Source organism: Drosophila mojavensis, unplaced genomic scaffold (genome assembly GCF_018153725.1).
Source record: "Drosophila mojavensis isolate 15081-1352.22 unplaced genomic scaffold, ASM1815372v1 contig_136, whole genome shotgun sequence".
Lineage (NCBI taxonomy): Eukaryota > Metazoa > Arthropoda > Insecta > Diptera > Drosophilidae > Drosophila > Drosophila mojavensis.
The window spans coordinates 19,296,598-19,314,593 of NW_025318667.1; the positions used below are offsets into that span (position 1 = coordinate 19,296,598).

At 40.2% G+C, this 17,996-nt stretch overlaps 1 protein-coding gene across 1 annotated transcript in view; it reads right to left on the reverse strand.

Annotated features, from left to right (window-relative positions):
• LOC6584245 overlaps positions 1-17,996 on the reverse strand; it is a 107,738-nt gene that overhangs the window by 78,310 nt on the left and 11,432 nt on the right. Inside the window, exon 2 of the mRNA XM_032732211.2 lies at positions 4,832-4,932. The gene's annotated coding sequence lies outside the window, so the exon portion shown is untranslated. The remainder of the gene's footprint in view (positions 1-4,831; positions 4,933-17,996) is intronic.

Here is a 17,996-nt window from a genome sequence, read left to right on the forward strand (position 1 = left end):
TATAATAAAAATGCGCACTGAAGAAGAGAAAACAACTATATCTAAGCTGACTTCGGCTTCTAAGTTTGCTGTCGAATTCATGTTGGACGCAAATTTATGACTGTCAAAAAGTTCAACTGCAAAATGTTAAGACAGAGACGAATGCGCCGAGGCCGTCGAGTCGAGTCCGTCTGTTGCCGCGGCTGCCAGGACGAACGAAGCAGGCCAAAGAAAAAAGTGTAGATATAAAAGAAATAATATTATTTCTTAACTTCTGAATTTATGGCTCGACAAGAATTTGCAGCGAACGCCTGGTGACAATGGACCCATATATATATATATGTACTTACACATATATACCTATATATTATATATATATATATATGCATCAGGACAATAAAAGTCATTCCAGCTGCACTGAATGCCAAATTTGAATTAACATCCATTGGCAGGTAAGCAAAAGTTTCAGTGGATTAAACATTTGCTGAAGGTGCAGCGCAACACAGCTCTGACTTCTGCATTCATTTTAACAAAACGCTTGAACTCTGAGAAGCAGCAGAACACTGAGGTGAACCACATTACAAGTTAGATGGCTTTGTTGACTGCCTAGGTTACGGTTCGAGTGCCCAGCCCTGTATTTATATGGCATACATTTACTCTTGAACTGAAATAGGAGTGCTCGATTCAGGACTGCTCGACTAGCAAATATGCTGAACTTATCTTCACAGCATGCTAGGCCTCTTGCATATATCACACATAAGCACAATACTTATTTTTCTGCATCTCTACTCTTTGATTTTCATTTCAACTTTAATGAGACAGAGGGAAGGTCTATTTTTATACCCTGAACCCATTGAAAATGGGAAATCCGTCCGTATGAGCAAGCCGATCTCAGAAGGTATAAGCGCTAGAGAGCTGAAATTTGGCATGCATACTCGTGTATACCATAGGCAGTACAAGTTTATCTTATTTTTTCGATAACTCATCATAACTCGCTGCTAGCTGCGCAGTCAGCAGAGCGCGTGACTATACGTGCGTGTGGATGCGTGTGTATGCATGTGTGCATAAAAGAAGTGCAAAATGAGTTGAATGTCAGTTTGGAGGGTTCAGGATATCGGGATATCTCAGTCGAGCAGTCTCGATTGGAGCCCTTTTATTTGTTTATTTTCCTAATAAGTATAAGAACCAGGCATGCATATCCCTGACCCTCTTCAAGTTACGCTTAAAAAGCATTGCAGTCGATATTTATCGATAAAAGTCAATAAGTTGATTTACTTCAGCTTCATCTAATTATATTCCCAATAAGAAGCTCCTAGTTGCCCATGTCTTTAAAGCTTCTCAAGTTATGCTGAATAAATTTTCATAGATATTTATCGATAAATGGATAAATGGATTTGTAACTTGAACTTAAATTTCAGTTCTATAGCAAGCACAGACAAACGGATAGATTAGCATATGCCAAATGAACTCAGCCCAGCGACTACATCTACATTAATGGTCTGCTCTGCTTGTTAGCCTGAATGGCGAATCAATTGGGATTCAAGTCAATTGTTATTTAAGTTCGAGCGATTTTCCTCAGACTTTAAAGAAAGGCTATTGTCAGTGTCTTGTCTGTTATGTCTGTCCGTCAGTTGCAGCAGCAGCTCCGGCAATCGCAACGACAACGCATTTTAATCAAAGCCGCAGAACCTATCAAGACATTTTTAATGACGCCCCAAGGCTGTGTGAGCCCCCATTGGCAACATTCAAGCAGTTAGTAGACGTAGCTCGCCCGCTGTGCCTAGCCGGTGTGGTTTTAAGGGTTTACAGGCAGACAGACAGATAGAAAGAGAGAGAGAGAGGGAGAGAGGGAGAGAGAGAGAGAGAGAGACAGTTCAGGCCGGTACGCTGTGCCGCGCGTGCCACCGCCAACCTGTCTGATATATGCTATGTCTATATACACATTTCAAATGAAACAAATGCAAATTGTTGTCATTCAGCAACATCAACGAGGACAACAACAGTCGATTGGTTTGAAGCCTGAAGCCGCCACTTGGCGTCCTGTGGCCCGTGTTGCGGCCCGCCTCGTAAATGTTCATTAATCCGCTGCCATTGCAGACAGTGCTTACAGTCTATCTCCTTCTCTTTCTCTCAGTGAGTGTGTGTGTGTGTGTGTGTATTAATGCGGCTGGCAAAAGTAGCTTTTAATTAGCATGTTGTCTGCGGGCCGCAACGCAGCTCGTTTGTTGCAAGTTGTTTTGGGGATTTTTGAATGGCTTTTTGGTTGACTGGCAACAAACCCAGACGCAGGTGCTCGATGCCATTGGTAAAAGTGTACAGAGAGAGAGAGAGAGAGGGGGGGAGTATGGTAGAGTCGGCTGATATGTATTTGCCTAGAGCATGAGCCGGCCGAATAGTTTTTCGGGCGGGTCGGAGAAGCTGCCACAGCTGATGGGCTCCAAGGACTTAAATGCGACTTAGGCTTAGTGTCGCCTGTGGTTTTTGTGCTTGCGCGAAATGAGAGATAGAGGCAGAGAGAGAGAGAGAGAGAGATAGAGAGTAAGTAGGTGCTTGAGCAGCGCATAGATAAGTATCTAGGCACGTGAGTCCAATAAGTTATCCCTCGTGTAGCGATTTATGTCTACGCCATTAGATAGTTGGCATTTGCCTAAGCCAAGCCACGAAAACTTTTCAACAATAAATTTGCCATGAAAAGCTAATTACTAATGTAGAAAGAAAAGAAAAACAGAAAGTGCGTACAAATGTATTTTCAAATTGGATTTGCTTGAAGAGAAGACACAATCATAGGATGATATTGTGGAGCTTTAACTGGATTCAACTTGGTACATAAATATAATTAATATGGCTAATAATATAAGTGCGCATTTCATTAATTACATCAATTACCATGAAAATAATGTGCATATATGGATATATATTCGATGCCTAATCATGCATAACTATTGATTAATATTTTTGCATTAAGCATCAACCTCCCGTATTGAGGCCCAGCTGCGCTCGATTCTTTATAGAAATACGCACGCACACACACTCGCACACACATACCATCACATCTCAATTATCCGTAAACGCTTAATAGCCCATTAGTGGGCTGCCTGCCCCTCGTCATCCGCATTATGGCAGTCACGCACATTGAAATTATAGACCCCAAAGCCGGACATTTTTCCACAGGCTGCGATTTAGCAATTTTTCTCTAATTTTATTATTGATTAATGCAAACTTTAAATATTCAATATTTGCAAGTGTTTAAATATTCAATTTTCCGCTGGATAATAATATAATTATGCATAATATTCGGGACATGGACTAGGATAGAAATTAATTGGAAAATATCATGTGACACTCGAAACATTTCAGTTGTTCAATATGCAGAGGAAATTCTATATGAGCTGGAAGGAACTGCTTCTAGAATACTCTTTTTCAAGAGGGGATTAACGTAACTAAATTATTATTATATTTGAAGGCTTCCATTTCTAAAACTCTTCAATTATATTTAGTACGCCTTCAATGGGCGTAGATATATTCAGAAATTTTGAGTTTTGGTTTTCAGCCCAAATTCATATTCTAAATTTGAGTTCTTTAGTATTTCATAGATATACCACGCCCTAAATAGGCGTATTGTAAAGCATTTTAATGCTACTCCAGACGAGCGTATCTATGTTCATTTAGACAATGCAAACTTTAAATTTCTCTAGATTGGCTCGACAGACAGTCGAAGGGATGGACGATTCGACATTCAACATATTCCTTCAATAAGTAAAAGAACCTGAACATTCCCTCAAGTCTCAGCTTCTATTTCACATTCAAAGCAGTCTAAGCTGTAATCAAATTTGATCTTGGCCAGCAAAACGTCGTCCATTGACAAAGCTAAGCGATATGCAAAACAATAGACCGGAGTTTAACTCCTTCAAAGTGCGTCAGGCATTGTGAATTTCTTGGCAATGATTCGAGTTGTGAATTAACTTGCCGCATTAGACGCTTCATTGGTATGACGAACGGATGTGCTGCAAATCGTCTATTGTCAAGCAGCACTGTAATTTGAGGTAAATGCAGTCTATGGCAGGGCACGGCAGGGTGGCGCAGGGCAAGGGGGGAGGCTGTGGCATGAGGGGCATATCTCGATGCACGCTAATCAGACGGCACGCAGGCGCATGACACAAAAAGCCAAAACAGAAACACAAACAAAACAAGGCAGGGCCACAGGGGGCTGTATAGAAGTTAAAGGAGATGGTTGTTGTTGTTGTTGCTGCTGCTGTCGCTGCAATTGTTGTTCATTGCTGCTGTTGTATTATTATTAGGCATAAAGTGCTGAAGCTGCTGTTGCTGCCTTCGGCCCAGGCCTAAGTAACACGATTTTTCTTCATTATTATTTCTTGGCACGCGATCTGACAAGTTAGACGACTCGCCGTTGCCATTGCTGTTGTAGTTGTAGTTGTCGTTGTCGTTGTCGTTGTCGCTGCAGTGGTTGTTATTGCTGTACATTTCTAGTTGCTGTTGCTGTTGGACTTTGAGCTAGTCAAGCAAGCTGTCGCCATCGCCATCGCCATCGCCTTGGCTGTCGTGTTATGCGATTTACATGAAGTGTTGGCGCAGGCAAAATTTTCACGACGCCTGCTGGCCCCCACCCGACAGCGACAGCAGCAGCAGCTTGACGCGCCAACCGGCCTTGCCCATTTCTACTACAACAACAAAAACAAAACCAAGACAAAACCAAGACACCCCAGAGTTGATGTCTATCTTTAAATATACTATACACATACAAATATATGTATAGTATATATATATATATATATTATACATCTATATGCATTTATAATCTACTTTTATAAAGAAATTACATTTGACGACTTACTCGCAATTAGCCACGTCTGCAACTGGTTGGCTCGTTGTCTTGCCTTGTCTTGTTTATTATTCCAGTTCTCTATGCATGCAACTTCACATATAAGAGTCGACCTGTAAGACAAAAAACAAAAGAAAACATTATTAGTCATATGTGCAGAGCCAAATCATATTCGAAATCTCTTCACCCACACGCTAACCGACAGGGTAAATTGATCTTATCTGTTATATTTGAAATTTCTTATACATATGCATAAATTTTTGCATCATCCTGTATGTATTCTGTGCTTTTCTGAATTTCTTCCCTTCGCAGAACTAATATTTCAATCAATATGCGATTATTTTATGCAATATAAATTTTTATTCCAGCTTGAAAAGTCTAGCTCTAACTGATAATTGTAATAGTTTTTAATCGATAACCTTAAAACTGGAATAGTTATCGATATTTTAAAACAAATTCAAACTGCACATGCTATGCAGCGAAATATAGCCAAAATTTCAAGTTTCTAGCTCTTGTAGTTTCAGAGATCGTCGGAATGGATAATTCCCAATCGACTCAGCTCGTCGTAACGTAACGGAATCAGTCAAGCCTCATTCTGTTCTTATTTCTGTTACATAAACATACCAAACCCATCTTGATTTCCCATTTTCAGTGGGGCTAAGGTATATAAATTTCAACAATTCGCATTAGCTTATCCGCGAATAAGCAAGTCAATTTTTAATCCGACAGCGAATTTAGTCAGTCAATAATTCAATTGATTAAAAACAAAAATAGACCATTTATAAGGCTCAAAGATAAGATACGCATTACATTTTTCGTGGATGAATAGAAATCCACTTAGTTGCAGTTAGATTATCGGGCCAACCGTGCACAAGTTTATCTAGCTTATCGTTTTGGTTATTTTCCGTGAGGACATTTGTTTATGCGCCCAAATTTATGACGATCTTATCGCACACCGCTCGACATGTGATGGTCTTCAGCAAAAAGTAAATAAACAACAAACTATAGAAAATTAACTTAACAAATGATTTGAAACATTTTTGACTAATTGTTTTTTATAGGGTAATCAAAATATCATATGTTAGACTGAAACTCCAGGCAAATGGGCTTGCCAATGATAAACTGACAATATTGATTATATCATAATTTATGGTTTTATTATATTTATCTAATGTGACGCCTTTGGAAGAACTATTAACTAGCCTTAATGCTGATTCAGCCCGTGCGTAAATCGCTTTTGATGCTCGGCTCGACCTTGGCTGATAAGAAAGTAACAACCAAAATTCTTATCTATTTGCATAGCGTAAGGCACGGCAGCCATTCGAGTATCGCTGCCTGGAATCTTATCACTCTTAGCTTTGAGCCGAAATCGTGTTGCACCAGCTCGCTCTCCTTCTCCCCTCTCTCTTTCACACACACACTCCCTCTCTGTCTATCAATCTCTTTTGAAGTCTTCACGTGAGCGCTGTGCGCAGATTAATTAATTGCACTAAAAACGTAAGCGAAAAGTAAAGAAATATAATTTAAATGGAGCTTTATGCACATAAATAAGTAAAGCAGATATAAAAGCAGTGGCTGCGGCAGAGGCTGCGGCAGAGGCAGCGGCAGAGGCAGTGGATAAGAAGCACACTTTGGCTTGCCGGCGGGCCGCAGACACATTACATTTTCTGCTCCAGATACGCTTTTCACAATTTTTACACGCACACACACACACACACACAGACACACACGCAGCAGATGGCGACTTTTGATTTTACTTTTGCCAACGCGGCGTATGCGCAATGTTTGCAAGCGGAGCGTGCGCACAGAAAGCAAACAGCGCCGAAAAACAGACAAACAGGCAAACAAACAAGCAAGCAAACAACGCACACTTACACACTTGCACACACATACACACACACACACACACACACACACACACTCTCATCTGACTACAAGTCAGTCAGTCAGTCACTCTGGCAGCCACTGAGCCATGGGCGTTTGTAAGTCGTGTATATATGTATGTGTATAGGTATGAAAAGTGAAAATTGCATTTGTTTTTAATGCAGCTGAAAATTAAGTCGAAAATGTGTGGCAAGGTTGACGAGCAGATAGCAGGCAAACAGACAGCGCCAATGAGGTGAAAGGGGACAGCGCAATGAGCGGCAAAAGGTGCGCTAATCAGCCAAAAACTGAAAAAAAGAAAACACAAAATAAAAGAGAGCACGCAAAGAAACGAAATTCCCAGCGGGCCAAGGGAAAAGCTAACGAGAGTGCGAAAACAAGAAATCTACTTTTCACTCGAGCACAAATTTGCATTACAATAAACACGAATTTCGAGCTCAAATATTAAATCTAATCACACTCTAATAATAACGCATTAATTCAAAATATTTATTAAAAAAAAAAAAAAAAAGGGAGAAAAAAAAAAAAATTTGATATGACCGCAGAATTTACTCGAATCAGCGACAATTTCGCAATCTAATCACAATTTGTGATTTAAATTTAAAGAGCGTTTTAGTGGATGTGAGTCAATCAACGCATGCAGACAGACAGATGGAAAGAGAGAGAGAGAGAGAGAGAGAGAGAGAGTGAGAGGGAGGGGATGACAGAGGGACAGAGGGACAGAGAGAGAGTGCAGCTGCGGTCAGCCTGATCTCATCTGTTAATCCCATTGCACTCACATATGCAAAACTCATTGGCATTTGTCGGCTGTCCAGGGTGCCCACATCACGTGGTCAAACGACATTGCCATCGATGCCCAGCACCATCATCATTATCATCATCATCATCATCATCATTAATTAAACACTTAATTAAAACTGCAACTGGCTGCTGCTGCTGCTGAGAGGGAGAGGGAGAGAAGGCGAGGGGAGGTTAACAGCGCTTTCAAATGCAATCCACTGCGCATCGCGTGGCAATTGAGGCAGGAAGGGGGCGTGGCGTGGATGCGATAAATTGATTAGGCGGCATTTGCTTGCTGAGCGCTTTCAGCAGCCAACTGGCAAAAAGCAACAACAACTATTAACGGCATTTCAAATGCGAGCCGCTAAAAGCAACAACAACAGCAACAACAGCAACAACAACAATGGGAGCAACTAATAGCAACCAAATAATAGGTTTAATAAATAACACATTTATATGTATATAAACACATAGATATGTATATTTACAAGCATATATATGTATATCTGATTGATATTAACGCCACTTTCATTTTTCATCATGATATGCATTGAAATTGGGCAACGATTCGAAAGAGGTTGAGGAAGCAGAGCGATAACCGATAAGTGGCAGGCGATAAGCGATAACATGTAAACAATTTATGTGCCATATAAAACATATTCACACACACACTCACACAAAGATGTGTTTAATACACTTTATAAACGCTTGATTAGCAGAGAGTGTACGAAATTGGGCCCAGGTGTATATGTGTGTGTGTGTGTGTGTGTGTGTATGTGTGAAGCCTTTTCATTACACCTTGCTAAGCGCTTTTAAAGCGCTTTCATAAATAAATATTGAAAAATTTCATTCACAGCACAAATCGAGGTGTTTTCAATGTAGTAAATGATAGACGATAATCTATATGCATATATATACATATATGTGTATATTATGTGTGTGAATCATCAAAATCCGATGAGCTGCAAAAAGATATTTGAATATGAAATTTATGCTCTAATCAGAGAAAGGGAAAGGAGAAGGGAAGCAGCAACAATAGCTTTAGCAAACATATACATGCTAAATAAGTATGTATAGTTCGAAAGTACTATCTAAATAATTCATGGGTTCTTAGGTTCTTATTCATTTGAGTCTACGTCACCGCAGCTGATATAAGTTTAGGCAGGCAAAATATAAAGATGAGATACTTCGCCAAGACAATAGACAAGACTCGACAGGATTAGACCAGACAAGACTAAACTAAGCTAGACTAGACTAGCTTAGCATATATGTATATATGACAGGCAAAAAACTGTAACTAAGTCTTTATACTATGAGAATAAGCTTGGAACTATTTGCCAAGCAGTAATATTTTATAGCCAAACATCATCTAAAACAGCTAAAAATCCGTCAACATGAAATTTTTATAAACTGCGCTGGTATTACTCTAAGATTGATTTAAATTGACGAGTTTATATTAATTTAATTTATTTAATTGTTACAAGGAATTAATTCTATATTGATATAGTAGATATCACTGCCTTAATCTGATATCAAGCATCTATATGTTCTTATATAAATGATCTGTTCCAAATACTCAGTTGTTAGTCGATTAAGTTTTCATGGGATTTGCTGCTCTCTTTACAGTTTCATCTCATCTGTTTTCTGCATAAGTATTAATAGCTAATTAGTAAAGGTCTAGTAATTCAGCTCGACTCTTTACTCTTGACTATTCACAATGCAGACAATTAAGAGACGTTTCGATTTCATGCCATTTTCATTAAATTCACTCTTAATAATATTGCAATTAAGACTGACATTAATGAAAATGAAATGGAATCGAAACATCTCTTCATTAGATCACACAAGTCTGAATTGCCAAAAACAATAGGCTTACTCGATATGGACTTGTTTGTATGTCTGTCCGTCTGTGTAATCAATGTAAATATATGTAAAATTGTTGAAACCTTTAACCCTTCGCAGAGTTAAGGGTAACGCCCAGTCGGCTAGTCCCAATTAAATCCATATTTTTATACTTTTAGCTTATCAGAGAACACTCCAGAAACTGAGCCAGCCTTATCACTAATTGCTACACGCAATTACAGGCCAATTATTAACTAGGCAAAAAAGAAAAAAAAAAAAAAGCAAGAAAAGAAGAGGAAATAATAAATACCCATAGGAAATGGGAATACTACTCATATATATATTTATATATGTATATTGGACCGCTGCCCGCAGCTCTCACCACAGGCGTCGAATGCCTTGTATATAGTTCTATTTACCGTTTTACACTTATGCAATTACATTGACAAGGGGCGATCCCTAAACGACAAGGCAAACGATAACGATAAAGAGAGAGAGGGAGAGGAAAACTCTGAACCCTAAAAACACAAAAAGCAAAAAAAAATCTGAGTGAGGGGCAGGGAGCTCCGACGAAACAAGAGCGAAACGCAATCAAAAGCTGTTTATCTTCTTGACTGCTGAGTCGCAGTCCTTTTTTATACAAACAGACACACACACGCACACACATACACATCATATATTTATATATATACATATTTGTTATTTTTTTGGTTCATCGGAGACCGAATGAGGGTCACACAATGGGCAATAGCTGGCCTTGGGGTGCCGTGGGGACGGCAGCTGCCTTCGATTTTCAAGTATTATTCATTTACATTTTCCATAATAATAATACAGAAAATATAAAATAAATAATAATAGTAATATGTGTAATATATGTTATGTATGTGAGTGTGTGTGTGTGTGTGCAATACATAAGTAGCTAACCAATTTGTTATTGGCCCTCTAGTGACCGACAGCGCATTTGTTATTGCCAAAATCGCTTACAAAGTATTCAATAGTGCAAATTTTCTTGAGGGCGTCGTCGAGCATGTCCAAGTCGATGTCCATGCTCATGTAAATGAAAAGGAATTGTTATAAATTGTCTTGAGCCTTTTGCCTCTGTTAGCATTTCCTTTTCTGATACACTGCCTTTCCAGTTTATTAAATTCTTTGCATAGTTTTGAAAGGAATCACTATATATTACTGAAAGTTCAGCACGAAGTAGTTGAGCAAAAGCTTCCCTAACAATATTTATATATATCCAATAAATATAATAAATATATACTGTCGAGTCACGATAAATAAAAATCATGATAATTCGAAAAAAAAATCTATCCTCTTGAAATAAAACCGTTCTCAATAATTCTCGATAATTTAAATTTTTGTGCAACCATTTCAAATTATCGGGATTCTACTATATAATATAATCCCTAGAAATATCATATATTATATTTCCTACAAATTGTATATATATTTTAGCGAATATATTGTATATACTCTATAAATAGAATATTTGTTAGACTATAATAGCTATTTAGTATATTGGAAATTTTGCAGAAAGCTGTAAACCAGGAGCTTCGCTAAAAATATTTATATATGATTTAGAGATATAATATATATCCTATATAAACAGAAAATAGTGAAGCAATAACTATTGTTAAAATAATATTAAATAAATATAATAAAAAATATATGCATATATTAAATATATATACCCTCTAATTGTCCTTGCTCTGGCATATATATTATACAAAATACATACACACCCTATAAATACAATATTTATTAGGGCATTTGAAATTCCTTACTCTAGCACATATTTAAGCTCTTTTTTTTTTCCCCCGGCGTGGATACAGATTTCTTTTTTGCCATGGGCTTTAAGCAAAATATCTTTGAGATATTATATCTACTGTTGTCAGGCAGCATGCGTAGGCGATTTAGTTGATATGCCAATAGGATAGGTTAGGGTTTGGGCTAGAGCCTCTCGCTCGGCTGCCTTTTAAATCATGATGTAACTGTTTGGGAAGACAAATGCCCTATTTATGAGCCGTTCAATTGATGTCTGTGTGGACAATTAGAGGCCAAAGTAGAGGTCAGGCGCGCACAGCTGTCCTTATCGGGTGCTGCAGATACAAATAACTGTAAACAAGCTTCGGCCGAACAGAGTTCTGTTCAGCTCACTCATGGCGTGGGCAATTCCGGACACTTATTCAACCTGATTCTGAACCGGTTGACATCGCAACAACATTTGTCCGGCTGTGGGCGTGGCAGGCGCTAAGCTGTTAGCTAGACAAATGGCCAGCTCGACACTGGGTAACTGGACTGCAACTCTCTCGCTCACTCAGCTAGCTGATGAGGGGGCGAAAATAAATTTCAAAGCGATTTATCAAAACCAAAATCCCATATACAACAACAACAACAACAACAACAACAACAGCAGCAACAACACTCGCTGCAAAATGGCAAAATTCTTAGCCGCAGAACGCAGCCGCAGCTGAATAAAATTGAAGTCAAACACCCGAGGCGCTGCCTAAGAGATTGGCAAATGGAACACGTTAGACTGCTACAGTTGGGAGTGACCGACCTGAAGATACTCGGCATACGAGTCTATGAAATCAAAAGTGAATCTTGATAAGTATTTGAGATAGTCTCTTATATGTTATGCATATTCCCTTATCCCAAACTAGAAACCAAACCAAGACTATGATTTTATATATCATTGAATCAGATGCTCTAGAATATAAGTTAAAGAATATAAGTTCCCACGCCTACTACAAGCCGGATGCCACACAGAGCTCTCAGTATTACCCTAGAAAACCAGTAAGTTAAGATCTACATTAACAGTAAGTTCTCTAAGAAATTCGTAAATTCCACTTATAATTTTTTTCTTTTTTTAGTTTCCTAACATTATACCCAATTGATGGACCACATTTAATGGGTATTGGGCTTAAAAATGGGGAAATGGGCCTCGCTTTTGGCTTTCAAGTCGACAGCTCAGCTTCTCCGTGTTTTGTGTGGCCGTTGACAAACGCCCAATGCAAATTATTCATAAGCAGGGCAAACAAACATCTTGTAGCTACACGCAGCGCAGACACAGATACCAAATACAGCTGCAGCCACTGAAGACAACGCGAGAGCGACAGAGCGAGTAAGAGTGAGAGTGAGAGAGAGAGAGAGAGAGAGGGAAAACTGGAAAGAAGAAAAAAAAGTGCTGTCACTGGTCGCTTTGCTCTCGTTGCTGTTGGCGGCATATACAAAACGTTAAATTAATGTTAAAAGCATGTTGGCCGTCCCCTTTCGCTGTGCGCCGTTTGCTTCATTCTTTTGCTGCCCAGTGGGCACTGCGTAGCTCCCACCTCCCCCACCACCCTCGCATCGCCCCAATTTGACTCGTTCGCTTTGTTTGCCTTTTGGCTGCAGTTGCTCCCACTGCCACTGCTGCTGCTGCCACTGCTGCCGCTGCCGCTGCTGCTGCTGCTGCTGCTGATAAGCCGCTTAGCTGTTGTGCAGTAAAAATATTTCGGTTGTTGCTGCTGCGCCTCGAGCAGTGGGCGATGGTCAAGCAGCTAGCAAAGCGGAATAGCATAACGGGAGCATTGGATCAGATTGTGGCTTAAAGTGGAGCACATTTTATGAAAACGGTCTCAAATTTGCTCTGCTTATCGGCTGCCATCTTTCGTTATGAAAGTTATCGATAGCAATAGCTGTTGTTTCGATTGTTGCTTAGCAATTTGGCATTTTACAAATTGATCGTTGGAAGTCAACAAATTAGAGCGTACAGCAAAACTTGTAAATTGTAATTGATCGTTTCAGAAAGTAGCGCACTATGATCGATAATTTATCGAATGCTTGATTAGTTTTTATTTTTATTGAAGAATGTTTTGTAACAGAGGGTAGAGTTATAATTCTATTATAATAATTCATGAGCTTCTAATTTTTATTAAATAGATAATAATCGATTATTGCGAGCTGCAAAATAGAACTAATCCAATTGTGTGCAAATACTTTACAATGTCGAATATATAAAAAATAATAATTGTTGAATCTAAAACGGAGATATTCACTTAGGCAAATAAGTGAATATCTTTTCAGAGTTTAATCTTCTACAATCGATAACATATTGGTTTATAATGAAACGCTCAAGGCCCATAGCTAGCTGCTAAACGCTGATACTTAAGCTAATTTAGAATGTAGCTAAATATATAATAATATTAGGCCCATCGATAACTTAACCAAAAACAATATTCATTGCAGTTTAGTTGCTCCAACAGAGAGGCCTATCGTTAATCGAACTTGAATGTTTACTCCTTCATATTTTAGCATACGCTTTACATTTTTCCACATTTTAATATTAGCGTTAATGCAAAACTGAGCAGCTAAACATAGTTATTAGTAAATTTCCTCAAATTGTCTTGTTTATCGATTCACAGTCTTTTCCCACACATCGATAATTGTATGCGAATAGTTTCCTGAACTGGCAAGGTTGCCGCCTCTGTCTCTTTAAATTACGTAGTAGCCGCAGTCTCTGCCATGGCGGCGAGCCCTGCCATTTATGCGGCTCACCTCTACCGAGCGCCCCTACCCAACCATTGGCTGGCCCCTTTGCCCCGCTCTCAACCATGTTGTGCAAATAAAAAGCTTGTCACTTTGACATTTCGCCGGCAGGAGCGCTAAGTTGCAGCGCGGCCCAAAACGTGCGGCAGAGCCAAGCCATAGAGGAGTGCCCCAATGAGCCGCACGGCGTCAGCGTCTTCGTTGTCTGAGCAACGGGTTCAGCTGCTCTGGCTAATGAGTAGTGCGAGGATTGTGCAGCGCTCTGCCAGAGGAGGCGAGCATGATTAGGAGTCGAAGTCGATGTCGGAGTCGGAGTCGGAGAAGATGTTTTGCATTGGCTGCTCGTTGCGGTTGGTTTGTTTACAATTTTACGTTGCAGAAATCGAATTGGCAATTGGAGTTGCTTCGCTGCTGCTGTTATTGCTATTGCCATTGTTGTTGTTGTTGTTGTTGGCCGCAAATTAAACGTTTTGGGTCGTGCCTACAACAGCAACAACAATGGCAACACAACAGTTAACAACAGCAACAACAGCAACATAGACAAGAGCTCTCTGCATTGTTTGCTCCTCCAATTATTTTGCATTATTTGCAACGAAAAAGTAAAAGTTTCTTTTATGACTGCGAAATGTGGTCGAAGAAAATGAACTAGATGAAGATGATGTTGTTGTGGTTGTTGTTGTTGTTGCTGCTGATGATGATGCACAAGATGCTGATGATAAAGTTATTGTGATTGTTGCTGTCGCTGTTGTTATTCATCATCATCGCGATGATTACGTTAATGTAGCTGCCGCTTGTGCAATGCCCAACATAATACACAAATACAATATATATACGTATATCTACAGGTTGGATATAACTTGGGCATTCAGTTTTTGGCTTAATCGCTGCTATAGATACGTTTCTGGCCTATCGCACGGGTCAGAGCACACACACACACACACACATATATGTACATATATGAAATTTGGCCAGGCAGACCTTGGGGTCGTTCGCTAATTAAGCCCTCCAAATAAAACAAAGCCGAATATTAAAGCCAACAAAATACAACAAATAAGCCAAAAATCATAAGCAACTAACAACTCATCCACCAATTGGGTGGCTCGTGCATCGTGCGCACCACATTCATCGCTCGTAATTGGGCAATTGGCCTGCCTGCCTGCCATCTATGAAATATTTCAGTTTGAGGTCAATGCCTACGTGATATGTATCTGAAATATATATAGATGTACATATATATATATATAGTTATAGATATATACTTATATATGCCTTGGATTTCAAGTGTTAAAACATAACAGATGCTGATGCTACATGCTGATCGATGGTGATTTCAATGATCGCGCAATCCTCTTGATGCACGAATCCAACCAAAGCTGGCCTGCATGGGTGCAGTGTTGCATTGCTGCCTGTGGAGCAGGCACTTCCAAGGGGGTGATGGCTTGGGGTAGGTGTGCGGTGTGTGTTGGGGAGGGGGTGTTCGCTTCAGGAATGAATTTCAGAGAAGAAACAAACGAAACAGCGCGCAAAAAGAAGCGAACAAAAAAGCGTCAACCGTTTTGCTTCATTGCACAAAAGGACGCTGTCAATATAATGATCGCGCAATCCTCTTGATGCACGAATCCAACCAAAGCTGTTCGCAACGATCAGTGATCGACACTTGAAGCATGCAGCTGCAATGCAGCGCTGTGGCAACAGCCTGGCTGGTCGTTGTTAAGTTTACATTGTTGCTCAAAGCAACGATTACATGTGATCTTCACTGATCTAACTGATCAGCATATATACATATATATATATATATATATATATATATTGTATGTAAGCCATGATCTCAGCTGCAAACAGCTTTGAAGTAGTCCAGCTGCCAGTTATCGACTTAAATTGTTATCCAAAGACCTTGAAACTAAAGCTTAGCTCCAACGAAAAAAAAAAAATACAAAATATTGTTTTAGCTTTGTATTTCAATTTGTATTGACAATTCAAATATAATCTAGCCACACTGGCGGGTCACTGATCTAACAGAGAAATAGCTAAACAAATGTGTAATATTTGTCTCTTGTTCAACCTACTTTAAGCTTATGTGATTTTCGATCTTTTTTTTTTTTCTTGGTGATGCCGTTGACCTCATCAGATATCAGCTCGAATAAATAGATGACCTCTTTAACATTTCTCTTTTTCAGATCTTCGCCGATCTGAGCATTTGTGTAAAGCATGATTACTGATCTCAGCTGCGAACAACTCTATAATATTCCAGCTGCCACTTATGGACTTTAAATGTTATCCGAAGACCTTGATATATCAGTGCTTGGCCCAACAAAATATTTATACAAAATAATTGAATATAATTCAGCCACGGTTATAGGTCACTGATCTACAGAGATCCACATAGATCTAAGGCAAAGCACTGATCAGTTAGCTCTGACTCAACCTACTCTGAGCTTATGGGATTTTCACAGATCGCCTAACGTTTCCCCCATCGTCGATGATTTCTTCAAATTTCCGATGCCTTTTGTGATTGCGGCATGATCGTGGTATCAGCTAACAGCTCGAGAAACTAGATCATTTCGTCTATTTTTTTTTTTTTTTTTTTTTTGTCATTTTTTATAGTTTTGAAGTGATGACACGATCGCACGATCGCTGCTCAAATCAAAACGTTGAAGAATCTCGTTTTTCTCGCACACACGAGGCACACAGCTACAGATTTCACTCGAATTTGACTGAAAGGAAGTACTCGGAGCAGTATATGAGACTCATTGCATTTTACAGCTATAAATCGATGGCTATGAAATTGTCATTGGCACAAAAGCTGTGAGCGGGCCGAGTAAATAAGGCAACTGCCTGAAACTTTATAAAGACGCTGTCAACAACAGAATGGCCTGCATGGGTGCAGTGTTGCATTGCTGCCTGTGGAGCAGGCACTTCCAAGGGGGTGATGGCTTGGGGTAGGTGTGCGGTGTGTGTTGGGGAGGGGGTGTTCGCTTCAGGAATGAATTTCAGAGAAGAAACAAACGAAACAGCGCGCAAAAAGAAGCGAACAAAAAAGCGTCAACCGTTTTGCTTCATTGCACAAAAGGCCGCCCAGACTGAGTCGCAGCTCCAGTGACACACGAGCAGCCCCCCTCCCCCCTCACTTCAGCCCACCCACTAGCGGGGCAGACGGCGCAGCAGCATAAACAAAAGCCAGCCAGCAACCGCGACGCTGATGACGTCGACGCTGTCAATATAATCTGCTGCTGCTGTTGCTGCTGCTCCTGCTTCTTCTTCATCTTCTGGCGCTGCTGCCTCAGCTGCTTCTTTTTTGATTCGCGTGCAAAAGCTGCTGGCGCGGGCGTGCCAGTGATGGGGGCGGCGACCGCTCCTCTTGTCGCTGCATTTTTCAGGCGTTGACAAATTTTGAGCCCAAAACCAAACACGAAATAAGCGACGAGGCGAAAGTATGCGCAATAATCGAAAAATGTCGCCAGCGATGAATTGCCGCAGCAACAGCATCGAGAGCTGCGATGGGGACGATGGGGGCCGGAGGGGTGTGCCCGGCGTGGAGCGACTGCAGCGCTGGAAGCTGTTGTCTCGGCAGCAACGAAACTGTGCGCCCCCCACAAAGAGTGCCATGAAATTGAAAGCAACAACGAAGTGAGGCGCAAAGCGAACAAAAAATACAACAACAACAAAAAGAAGCGAAAAAAAAAAGAAAAGAAGAAATATTTTGAATATTTTCACGTAGATTTGCATAAAACTGGGTGGGCTGCAGCCCGTGCATCAGTGGGCGGGGCCGAGGCAACGTGTCGCATTGACAGGCAGGAGGCGGCTGCTGCTGTTGCTGCTGTTGCACTTGAAGCGACTGATGCTGGAGCAGCAGCAACAGCAGCAGCAACAAAAGCGCGTCGCAAAAAGCTTTTTGGCAATTTGCCTTCCAATGACTTTTTTTTTATTCTCCGTTATTTTTTTTTCGCTTTGCTTAGATATTTTTTGCTTCTTCTACTTTTTGTTGCTGTTAAAGGTTTGGGCCCAAAGCGGCCTGAGTGCTTCGGCTAGATGGATCGACGGTAGCAGCTTTAAAAGGTCTATAAAAATCATTTAAAGCACCCACGATCAAGCCAAGAACAGAACAGAAAAGCAAGGGGCACGGCATTTAAATAGAACT